This window comes from Ranitomeya imitator, chromosome 5 (genome assembly GCF_032444005.1).
Source record: "Ranitomeya imitator isolate aRanImi1 chromosome 5, aRanImi1.pri, whole genome shotgun sequence".
NCBI lineage: Eukaryota > Metazoa > Chordata > Amphibia > Anura > Dendrobatidae > Ranitomeya > Ranitomeya imitator.
The window spans coordinates 459,632,940-459,645,796 of record NC_091286.1 but is presented as its reverse complement, the minus strand read 5'-3'; the positions used below and the strand labels follow the sequence as shown (position 1 = coordinate 459,645,796).

At 44.9% G+C, this 12,857-nt stretch overlaps 1 protein-coding gene across 2 annotated transcripts in view; it reads right to left on the bottom strand.

Annotated features, from left to right (window-relative positions):
* Window positions 1-12,857, bottom strand: part of GNB4 (G protein subunit beta 4) — a 197,955-nt gene that overhangs the window by 168,503 nt on the left and 16,595 nt on the right. The window lies entirely within an intron of this gene.

The following is a 12,857-nucleotide window of genomic DNA, read 5'->3' as shown; positions in this document are numbered from 1 at the left end:
ATGTGATGGCTTGTTTTTTTTGCAGGAACAGTTAAGGTTTATAATGGTATCATTTTCGGGCGCATAACATTTTTTGATCGCTTCCTATTTCTATTTTTGGAGGCAGAATGAACAAAAAACAGCAGTTCAGGAACTGTATTTTTTGGAGGGTGGGGTTGTGCCATTTTGCATGTGTTAAAATTTATAAGGCAGCTTTATTCAGTACGATTACAGCGACACTTCATTTATATCATTTTTTTAACCCCTTTCTGACATCTGACATAATAATCTGTCCCTATGCCATGGGCCTACTTGACCAGGGACGGATTATTATGTCATCGCCCGTGCACATGGGTGTCAGTTGATTCTGATAGCTGACCCCCGGCAATAAATGCCAGGTGCGGTCACGCACCGCTCCCTGCACTTTAACCCCCTGAATACTGCGATCAAACAAGAATGCACCATTCCGGGAGCAAGCAGAGGAATGACAGCCCCTCTGCCTTTGGATGGGAGACTTCGCGGCGTGACGTGGGGACTTGATCGTTGCCTTGGTGACCCGATGTCATCATGATGATATCTGGGTCACCAGAGCTAGGAAAGTTGCTTCATCACGCGCAGTGCATGATCAGCAACTTTCTCTGTCAGTGTAGAGAGGACAGTTTGCATAGTATGGTGATGCTGCTGCAAAAAAATGATAGTCCCATAGTGGGACAAAGTAAAGTTTAAAAAAAAAAAGTTACACTTTTTTTTTAAATAATTGTAAATATTGTGAGGCAGTGACTGGTGTTATATGCGAGGGTCGCTATGTTTCCCCCAGGATGTGCATATGTGCATACTAAGGCTGCTGGAGTGCATTGCAGTCACAGGTATAGCTGTGGTTGCAATGCAGAATAAAAGTAAGTGTGGTGTTGGACAAGCTATTTGCCCAAGGCAGATTTAAGGAAATCCGGCATGGGCTTTTATTTTTGGAGAGAACTACAGAATGGTAGTGGGGCAGTTCGCTCTCTCCAGGCCGGGTCTGACAAGTGGACCATGGCAACAGATTCCATTTAAAAAAAAACCGCAGTAAAGGATTATTTATATCTATCTTTTTTATTGCATTTTATTCCACTTTTTCTTCTTCAGTATGATAAAGCATTGTTTTACTAATTGGAGGTACAACAGGGGCACTATTACTATGTGGGGAACATTGGGGTACTATTACTATATGGAGTTACAATGATATCCGTATGGCGAGATTTTCTCGCCAGCTTGCAAAAATGACATATAATGGATCCATGAACTCAAATATTCTTGAAAACATATATACAGTGAGACACATACCTCTCTTTGTTCATCATCTCATTAAATACATTTACATTTGACCAGCTTGATTTTCCTGAAATTGCCTGCGCCCCCGACAACCAATCTGCGAAAATTTCACACGGGTCAACTAGTATTACTATATGAAGGAACAGAAGGGACACTATTTGAAGATGGACTATTATATGGAGGGAGGTACTATTACTATATGGAGACACAGAGGAGAGTTGTTTTACTACATGAATGCAAAATAGGGGCACTATAACACTATTACCATATGGAGTTACAATAGAATCGAACTTACTATATGAAGAACAGAAAGGACACTGTTTTGTATGAACACTGAGGGAGCCACTATTAATATGTATAGCAGGTACAGGGTACACTATCACTTTATGGTGGCACAATGTAGTCACCATTACTAGAGTTGAGCGACCTTGACCTTTTTAGAGTCGAGCCGGGTTTTGCGAAACCCGACTATGTCCAAAGTCGGGTCGAGTGAAATCGGCCGATTATGACGTAAAGTCGGGATCGACCGAAACACGAAACCCAATGCAAGTCAATGGGGCAGCATAGTCGGCAGTGAGTGGGGGCCAGGAAAACACCTAGAGTGGCCATTTTAATGTCAAAACCATCCATTCTTCTTAATGAAGCTTGTCAAGCGTAATTTACCTTATAATAATTGGAAGGCATTTGAAATTGGGGGTCATTTGGCTAAAGTTGTGGGGGGTAGGGCTGGTTCAAGTAATTAGTGGGCCCAGGAAATCTGGACCACGTCACGGCAGTGGAGCAGGGAGAGGTAAGTATTTCAACTTTGCAAGTGCTGTGAACCTGAGCAAGCAGGGGGGGCCCACTCGTTGGCATTGGCACTGGCACAGGGCCCCTCAAAGTACAGCGGTGTGTTTGCACGGCGGGGGCGCCTCCCACCGGCAGCAACACTTTTGCGTACTATGAGAGGCCCTGTGCCAGTGACGTCGCCAACTAGTATTCCTCCCCCCACCTGATGAAGGAACCTGCACTTTCATCTGCACCTTCCTCTTTGTCCCCGTGTAAGGTGGTATGGTATGCGGGAAGAGCAACCTGACTTTCAGCAGGGTCACAATGTTGTTGTGTAGCGTGCACGGGGAATGTTGCGTTATGGGTCAATGTACCAGCAGACTCATCTATCACTGGCTGGGCAATGGGCACGATGAAGTGGAAACACAGATATAGGCCCAAAGAAGAAAGTGGGCTAAATGCAGTTCAAAATTGGTAACACAGGAATAACCAGGGGGCATTGCAGTGGAGGACAACTGGAATGAGAGGCTGACACAGAGAGTAGGGCCAAATCAGTAAGTAGTCGAAATGCAGTTCAAAATTGGCAACCGTAGTAAACAGGCGGCACAGCTTTGTTCAGTGGAGGAGAACAGCAAGGAGTGGCAGACACCGATAGTAGGCCCCAAACCAACTAGTACGCCAAATGCAGTTGTTCCATTTAACCACAATTTAATGAGAGCCTGAAGATAGAAGCTCAGGAAAGGCAACCTGGGGAACACCTTGGAGTGTAACACACCATCTCTCTCCACCCCATACCCATTTTGTATGGCCTAATGCAGTGTACTTTTCTACAACTACTAAACGAGAGTCGGAAGACCGAAGCAATGGCAAGGAAACCTGGGGAACACCTTAGAGTGTAACACACCCTCTCTCTACACCCCATACCCAATTTGAAGGCCTAATGCAGTGTAGTTTCCAAGAACTACTAAACGAGAGCCGGAAGATCGAAGCTCAGGAAAGGCAACCTGGGGAACACCTTGGAGTGTAACACAACGTCTCTCTACACGACGGAAGGGCTGATTCTTAGGAAGGAAGGCTGTTGGAAATAAGCATTGCGCGTCCGAGGGTGATTATATTCTTATTAGGTATATACTCACCCTCGGACGCGCCCTGCTTCTTTATTTGGAATGAATGTTTATTTGCAATGTGGTGTTGACTTTCTCTATTATTTTGGTAATTAATGATTTTATTATTTTCATTATTTTGCATCTTCTCGGCAATAATATAAAGAAGACGCGACAGGACAACACTCGGTGGATGCCATATGTGTGTTTTCAATTTAAAAAAACTTTCAGTTAACTACTTGCAGGAGAAAGTAATTGTAGCTGGTGGCCATTTTTAGTACTGTACCAGATTAGAGTTGTGTGTTTGTTTTTAATGTTAAAATGTCTGCATTTGATATCTCACCAGTATTTTCTTTTTTATAAGCAAAATACTTATTTTTATATTTTCTGATGTTGGTTCCAGGGGTACACGGCCAGCAGTGCCCTGGTCAGTGTAGTAGTAGTTGAAAGAATGGACCGCAGACAGGCATCGAAGGCCTAAAATAATAACACATGGCTGTAGGCAATTTTAAATTGGTTCCAGGGGTACACGGACAGCAGTGGTGTGGTCAGTGGAGGCCTAGTGGAAGGAGTGACCGCAGACAGGCATCGAAGGCCTAAAATAATAACACATGGCTGTAGGCAATTTTAAATTGGTTCCAGGGGTACACGGACAGCAGTGGTGTGGTCAGTGGAGGCCTAGTGGAAGGAGTGACCGCAGACAGGCATCGAAGGCCTAAAATAATAACACATGGCTGTAGGCAATTTTAAATTGGTTCCAGGGGTACACGGGCAGCAGTGACCTGGTCAGTGTAGTAGTAGTTGAAAGAATGGACCGCAGACAGGCATCGAAGGCCTAAAATAAAAAAATTGGGCTGGCTGTAGGCAATTTTAAATTGGTTCCAGGGGTACACGGGCAGCAGTGACCTGGTCAGTGTAGTAGTAGTTGAAAGAATGGACCGCAGACAGGCATCGAAGGCCTAAAATAAAAAAATTGGGCTGGCTGTAGGCAATTTTAAATTGGTTCCAGGGGTACACGGGCAGCAGTGACCTGGTCAGTGTAGTAGTAGTTGAAAGAATGGACCGCAGACAGGCATCGAAGGCCTAAAATAAAAAAATTGGGCTGGCTGTAGGCAATTTTAAATTGGTTCCAGGGGTACACGGGCAGCAGTGACCTGGTCAGTGTAGTAGTAGTTGAAAGAATGGACCGCAGACAGGCATCGAAGGCCTAAAATAAAAAAATTGGGCTGGCTGTAGGCAATTTTAAATTGGTTCCAGGGGTACACGGGCAGCAGTGGTGTGGTCAGTGGAGGCCTAGTGGAAGGAGTGACCGCAGACAGGCATCGAAGGCCTAAAATAATAACACATGGCTGTAGGCACTTTTAAATTGGTTCCAGGGGTACACGGGCAGCAGTGGTCTGGTCAGTGGAAGTCTAGTGGAAGGAGTGACCGCAGACAGGCTTCGAAGGCCTAACATAACAAAATTGGGCTGGCTGTAGGCACTTTAAATTGGTTCCAGGGGTACATGGGCAGCAGTGTATGGTCAGTGGAAGTCTAGTGGAAGGAGTGACGGCAGACAGTCTTCGAAGGCCTAACATAACAAAATTGGGCTGACTGTAGGCACTTTTAAATTGGTTCCAGGGTAACACGGCCAGCAGTGGCCTGGTCAGTGTAGTAGTTGTAGAAAGAAGGGACCGCAGACAGGCTTCGAAGGCCTAACATAACAAAAATGTCAAAACAATGGTATTGTCAGTGCCAGGCATTGAAGGATGTCAGCGGCTAGACTACACATTGGTGAAGCTGTGAGAGATAATTTTGCTAGTGGTAGAGCACTGTTTGAGCTGGGGGGGGGAACTGTCTTGTGGCCGGCGGTACAGGCACAGGGCCCCTCATATTACAACGGTGTGTCTGACGTTGGGTGCGCACCACCACCGCCAGAGACACTTTATTGTACTATGAGGGACCCAGTGGCAGTGCCGTCGACCAAAAGCGGCCACACCCACCTCTTCAGACAAACAGCACTCTCAAGGGTCCAAGCGCAAAGTGGCGATAGCACGGCCCCGTGTGGGGAGTTTGGCCATTTCGTGAGGTGGAAACATGTCGTATGCTGGACAATCAGGTGAAGAAAATTACGAGATTGGAAAAGTCATTCAGAATAGTCCACAGGCAAGACCTTTTCATAGGAAAGCTAGGTGTCAGCCGGGCAGGGTGGGGCAAAAGATTTTGAAATCCAGTTGTGGTTCATTTTAATGAAGGTTAGATCATCTACATTTTGGGTAGCCAGACGAGTCCTTTTTTCTGTTAGTATTGAACCTGCAGCACTGAATACTCTTTCTGATAGGACACTAGCTGCCGGGCAAGCAAGCTCCTGCAATGCATATTCTGCCAATTCTGGCCAGGTGTCTAATTTGGATGCCCAGTAATCAAATGGGAATGACGGTTGAGGGAGAACGTCGATAAGGGATGAAAAATAGTTTGTAACCATACTGGACAAATGTTGTCTCCTGTCACTTTGAATTGATGCTGCAGTACCTGTCCTGTCTGCGGTCATAGAAAAATCACTCCACAACCTGGTCAGAAAACCCCTCTGTCCAACGCCACTTCTGATTTCTGCCCCTCTAACACCTCTGGTCTGCTGGCCCCTGGAGCTCGTGTGAGAACGATCACGGGCGCTGTGTGCAGGGAATGCCAGAAGCAAACGGTCAACAAGAGTTGATTGTTTTGTTGCTAATATTAGTTCCAAGTTCTCATGTGGCATAATATTTTGCAATTTGCCTTTATAGCGAGGATCAAGGAGGCAGGCCAACCAGTAATCGTCATCGTTCATCATTTTTGTAATGCGTGTGTCCCTTTTGAGGATACGCAAGGCATAATCCGCCATGTGGGCCAAAGTTCCCGTTGTCAAATCTGCGGTTGTGCTTGGTTGAGGGGCAGTTGCAGGCAAATCTACGTCACTTGTGTCCCTCAAAAAACCAGAACCCGGCCTTGCCACGCCACCAATTTCCCGTGCCCCCGGGAAAGCTTCCTCATTAAAAATATACTCATCCCCATCATCCTCCTCATCCTCCACCTCCTCTTCGCCCGGTACCTCGTCATGTACACTGCCCTGACCAGACAATCGCTGACTGTCATCAAGGCTTTCCTCTTCCTCTGGTGCAGACGCCTGATCCTTTATGTGCGTCAAACTTTGCATCAGCAGACGCATTAGGGGGATGCTCATGCTTATTATGGCGTTGTCTGCACTAACCAGCCGTGTGCATTCCTCAAAACACTGAAGGACTTGACACATGTCTTGAATCTTCGACCACTGCACACCTGACAACTCCATGTCTGCCATCCTACTGCCTGCCCGTGTATGTGTATCCTCCCACAAAAACATAACAGCCCGCCTCTGTTCGCACAGTCTCTGAAGCATGTGCAGTGTTGAGTTCCACCTTGTTGCAACGTCTATGATTAGGCGATGCTGGGGAAGGTTCAAAGAACGCTGATAGGTCTGCATACGGCTGGAGTGTACAGGCGAACGGCGGATATGTGCGCAAAGTCCACGCACTTTGAGGAGCAGGTCGGATAACCCCGGATAACTTTTCAGGAAGCACTGCACCACCAGGTTTAAGGTGTGAGCCAGGCAAGGAATGTGTTTCAGTTGGGAAAGGGAGATGGCAGCCATGAAATTCCTTCCGTTATCACTCACTACCTTGCCTGCCTCAAGATCTACAGTGCCCAGCCACGACTGCGTTTCTTGCTGCAAGAACTCGGACAGAACTTCCGCGGTGTGTCTATTGTCGCCCAAACACTTCATAGCCAATACAGCCTGCTGACGTATGCCAGTAGCTGCCCCATAATGGGAGACCTGGTGTGCAACAGTGGCAGGTGCGGATGGAGTGTTTGTGCGACTGCGGTCTGTGGACGAGCTCTTGCTTCTGCAGGAGGACGAGGAGGAGGAGGAGGAGGGGGTGCGAACGGCTACAGACAACTGTTTACTAGACCGTGGGCTAGGCAGAACTGTCCCAAACTTGCTGTCCCCTGTGGACCCTGAATCCACCACATTTACCCAGTGTGCCGTGATGGACACGTAACGTCCCTGGCCATGCCTACTGGTCCATGCATCTGTTGTCAGGTGCACCTTTGTGCTCACAGATTGCCTGAGTGCATGGACGATGCGCTCTTTAACATGCTGGTGGAGGGCTGGGATGGCTTTTCTGGAAAAAAAGTGTCGACTGGGTAGCTCGTAGCGTGGTACAGCGTAGTCCATCAGGTCTTTGAAAGCTTCGCTTTCAACTAACCGGTAGGGCATCATCTCTAACGAGATTAGTCTAGCTATGTGGGCGTTCAAACCCTGTGTACGCGGATGCGAGGCTAAGTATTTCCTTTTTCTAACCATAGTCTCATGTAGGGTGAGCTGGACTGGAGAGCTGGAGATCGTGGAACTAGCGGGGGTGCCGGTGGACATGGCAGACTGAGAGACGGTGGGAGATGGTATTGTTGCCGCCGGTGCCCTAGATGCAGTGTTTCCTACTACGAAACTGGTGATTCCCTGACCCTGACTGCTTTGGCCTGGCAAAGATACCTGCACAGATACAGCAGGTGGTGCGCTAAATGGTGGTCCTACACTGCCGGAAGGGATGTTGCGTTGATGACTAGCTTCATTGGCCGAGGGTGCAACAACCTTAAGGGACGTTTGGTAGTTAGTCCAAGCTTTCAAATGCATGGTGGTTAAATGTCTATGCATGCAACTAGTATTGAGACTTTTCAGATTCTGACCTCTGCTTAAGGAAGTAGAACATTTTTGACAGATGACTTTGCGCTGATCAATTGGATGTTGTTTAAAAAAATGCCAGACTGCACTCTTTCTAGCATCGGATACCTTTTCAGGCATTGCAGACTGAGCTTTAACCGGATGGCCACGCTGTCCTCCACCAGGTTTTGGCTTTGCCACGCGTTTTGGGCAAGATACGGGCCCGGCAGATGGAACCTGTGGCGATGTTGATGCCTGCTGCGGCCCCTCCTCCTCCTCTGCTTCAGAACTGCTGCCGCCTGCACCCTGTTCCCCCAATGGCTGCCAATCGGGGTCAAGAACTGGGTCATCTAATAACTCTTCTTGTACCTCCTGCGCAACTTCGTCTGTGTCACCGTGTCGTTCGGTGGTATAGCGTTCGTGATGGGGCAACATAGTCTCATCAGGGTCTGATTCTTGATCAGCACCCTGCGAGGGCAATGTTGTGGTCTGAGTCAAAGGACCAGCATAGTAGTCTGGCTGTGGCTGTGCGTCAGTGCACTCCATGTCAGATTCAATTTGTAATGGGCATGGACTGTTAACTGCTTCACTTTCTAAGCCAGGGACGGTATGTGTAAAGAGCTCCATGGAGTAACCCGTTGTGTCGCCTGCTGCATTCTTCTCTGTTGTTGTTTTTGCTGAAGAGGACAAGGAAGTGACTTGTCCCTGACCGTGAACATCCACTAACGACGCGCTGCTTTTACTTTTACCAGTTTCACGAGATGAGGCAAAAGAGCTAGAGGCTGAGTCAGCAAGATAAGCCAAAACTTGCTCTTGCTGCTCCGGCTTTAAAAGCGGTTTTCCTAATCCCAGAAAAGGGAGCGTTCGAGGCCTTGTGTAGCCGGACGACGAACCTGGCTCCACAGCTCCAGACTTAGGTGCAATATTTTTTCCCCCACGACCACCTGATGCTCCACCACTACCACTACCCTCATTACCAGCTGACAATGAACGCCCCCGGCCACGACCTCTTCCACTAGACTTCCTCATTGTTTTAAAAACGTAACCAAACTAACGTTATTTGTTGCAGTCACACAACTTACACGGTGAGCTATAACTTCTGTATGATTTAGCTACCCCTTTACAGGTTGGTGAGACCACAGCGAAAATCAGGCCCAATGTTACACACTCTTTTTTTGGTGGCTGCAAATTAGAGAGATGCCCCACACGCAGGACTGTCACTGAAGCACAAATGTTAATATTAATGTCACACTATTATTTTTTTTTTATTTTTATTTTTTTCAGGAACACTTTAGAAACCCCCCAAAAAAAAAAAAATAGATTTTTGCAGGGAGAATTTAGAAAACAAATGTAACAAACTATATGCTTTCTATGGGCCACTGAGTGAGAGATGACGCACACAGGAATCAGGAGTGGCACACAAGCCCAGAGGCCAATATTTTTCTACCAATGATTGATGGAGTTATTTTCTCTGGTAGATTTTGGAACCCAAATCAAGGAAAAAAAATGTAGGCTTTCTATGGACCACAATTGGAGAGAGAGAGAGAGAGAGATGGCACACCCAGGAGTCAAGACTGGCACACAAGCAGAAAGGCCAATATTAATCTCCCACTGTTTTTTTTGGTTGTTTTTTTTTTTTTTTTTTTCAGGGAGACTTTAGAAAAAAAAATAATAAAAAAAATATGATTTTATCAGGAAGAATTTAGAAACCAAATAAAATAAAATGATTTTTTCAGGGAGAATTTAGAAAACAAATAAAACCAAAAATAGGCGTTCTATGGCCCACTGACTGAGAGATGACGCACCCAGGAGTCAAGACTGGCACACAAGCAGAAAGGCCAATATTAATCTCCCACTGTTTTTTTTGGTTGTTTTTTTTTTTTTTTTTTCAGGGAGACTTTAGAAAAAAAAATAATAAAAAAAATATGATTTTATCAGGAAGAATTTAGAAACCAAATAAAATAAAATGATTTTTTCAGGGAGAATTTATAAAACAAATAAAACCAAAAATAGGCGTTCTATGGCCCACTGACTGAGAGATGACGCACCCAGGAGTCAAGACTGGCACACAAGCAGAAAGGCCAATATTAATCTCCCACTGTTTTTTTTGGTTGTTTTTTTTTTTTTTTTTTTCAGGGAGACTTTAGAAAAAAAAATAATAAAAAAAATATGATTTTATCAGGAAGAATTTAGAAACCAAATAAAATAAAATGATTTTTTCAGGGAGAATTTAGAAAACAAATAAAACCAAAAATAGGCGTTCTATGGCCCACTGACTGAGAGATGACGCACCCAGTAGTCAAGACTGGCACACAAGCAGAAAGGCCAATATTAATCTCCCACTGTTTTTTTTGGTTGTTTTTTTTTTTTTTTTTTTCAGGGAGACTTTAGAAAAAAAAATAATAAAAAAAATATGATTTTATCAGGAAGAATTTAGAAACCAAATAAAATAAAATGATTTTTTCAGGGAGAATTTAGAAAACAAATAAAACCAAAAATAGGCGTTCTATGGCCCACTGACTGAGAGATGACGCACCCAGGAGTCAAGACTGGCACACAAGCAGAAAGGCCAATATTAATCTCCCACTGTTTTTTTTTTTTTTTTTCAGGGAGACTTTAGAAAAAAAAATAATAAAAAAAATATGATTTTATCAGGAAGAATTTAGAAACCAAATAAAATAAAATAATTTTTTCAGGGAGAATTTAGAAAACAAATAAAACCAAAAATAGGCGTTCTATGGCCCACTGACTGAGAGATGACGCACACAGGAGTCAGGAGTGGCACACAAACCCAGAGGCCAATATTTTTCTACCAATGATTGATGTAGTTATTTTCTCTGGTAGATTTTAGAACCCAAATCAAGGAAAAAAAATATAGGCTTTCTATGGACCACAATTGGAGAGAGAGAGAGAGAGAGAGAGAGAGAGAGAGAGAGAGAGAGAGATGGCACACCCAGGAGTCAAGACTGGCACACAAGCAGAAAGGCCAATATTAATCTCCCACTGTTTTTTTGGTTGTTTTTTTTTTTTTTTTTTTTCAGGGAGACTTTAGAAATAAAAATAATAAAAAAAATATGATTTTATCAGGAAGAATTTAGAAACCAAATAAAATAAAATGATTTTTTCAGGGAGAATTTAGAAAACAAATAAAACCAAAAATATGCGTTCTATGGCCCACTGACTGAGAGAGAGAGAGAGATGGAACGCTTAGTACTGGCACACAAGCCCAAAGGGCAATATTAATCTCCCTTTTTTTTTCCAGGGAGAATTTCTGAAACCCAAAAAAAAAATAAAATAGGCTTTCTATGGCCCACTATTTGTGAGAGAGATGGGACGCTCAGGACTGGCACAGATGGCACGCTCAGGACTGGCACAGAAGCCCAGAGGCCAATATTAATCTCCCTTTTTTTCTGGGAGAATTTATAAAACCAAAAAAATATTTAAATAGGCTTTCTATGGCCCACTATTTGTGAGAGAGATGGCACGCTCAGGACTGGCACAGATGGCACGCTCACAACTGGCACAGAAGCCCAGAGGCCAATATTAATCTCCCTTTTTTTCTGGGAGAATTTATAAAACCAAAAAAATATTTAAATAGGCTTTCTATGGCCCACTATTTGTGAGAGAGATGGCACGCTCAGGACTGGCACAGATGGCACGCTCACAACTGGCACACAAGCCCAGAGGCCAATATTAATCTCCCTTTTTTCAGGGAAAATTTATAAAACCAAAAAAAAAATTAAATAGGCTTTCTATGGCCCACTATTTGTGAGAGAGATGGCACGCTCAGGACTGGCACAGATGGCACGCTCACAACTGGCACACAAGCCCAGAGGCCAATATTAATCTCCCTTTTTTCAGGGAAAATTTATAAAACCAAAAAAAAAATTAAATAGGCTTTCTATGGCCCACTATTTGTGAGAGAGATGGGACGCTCAGGACTGGCACAGATGGCACGCTCAGGACTGGCACAGAAGCCCAGAGGCCAATATTAATCTCCCTTTTTTTCAGGGAGAATTTATAAAACCCAAAAAAAAATAAAATAGGCTTTCTATGGCCCACTATTTGTGAGAGAGATGGCACACTCAGGACTGGCACACAAGCCCAAAGGCCAATATTAATCTCCCACTGTATTTTTATCAGGGAGAATTTATACACCCCACAAAAAAAAATACAGAAAAATGAAAAGGCTTTCTATGGCCCACTATGTGAGAGAGATGGCACACACAGGGATGGCACTCTAGCAGAAATGCCAAATTGCCAATCTTAATCTCCCACCAAAAAAAAAAAAAAAAAAAAAACAGGGAATGTCCTACAATTACTATCTCCCTGCCTGCAGTAATCTCAGCCAGGTATGGCAGGCAGCTACTATCTCCCTGCCTGCAGTAATCTCAGCCAGGTATGGCAGGCAGCAATAAGGAGTGGACTGATGCACAAATGAAATAAAAAGTGTGGACAAACAAAAAAGATAGCTGTGCAGAAAGGAAGGAACAAGAGGATTTGTGCTTTGAAAAAAGCAGTTGGTTTGCACAGCGGCGTACACACAGCAATGCAGCTATCAGGGAGCCTTCTAGGGCAGCCCAATGAGCTACAGCGCTGAGGGGAAAAAAAAAAAAAAAAAAAATTCCACTGTCCCTGCACACCGAGGGTGGTGTTGGACAGTGCAAATCGCTGCAGCACAAGCGGTTTTGTGGTTAATGGACCCTGCCTAACGCTATCCCTGCTTCTGACAAAGCGGCAGCAACCTCTCCCTAAGCTCAGATCAGCAGCAGTAAGATGGCGGTCGGCGGGAACGCCTCTTTATAGCCCCTGTGACGTCGCAGACAGCAAGCCAATCACTGCAATGCCCTTCTCTAAGATGGTGGGGACCAGGACCTATGTCATCACGCTGCCCACACTCTGCGTTTACCTTCATTGGCTGAGAAATGGCGCTTTTCGCGTCATTGAAACGCGACTTTGGCGCGAAAGTCGCGTACCGCATG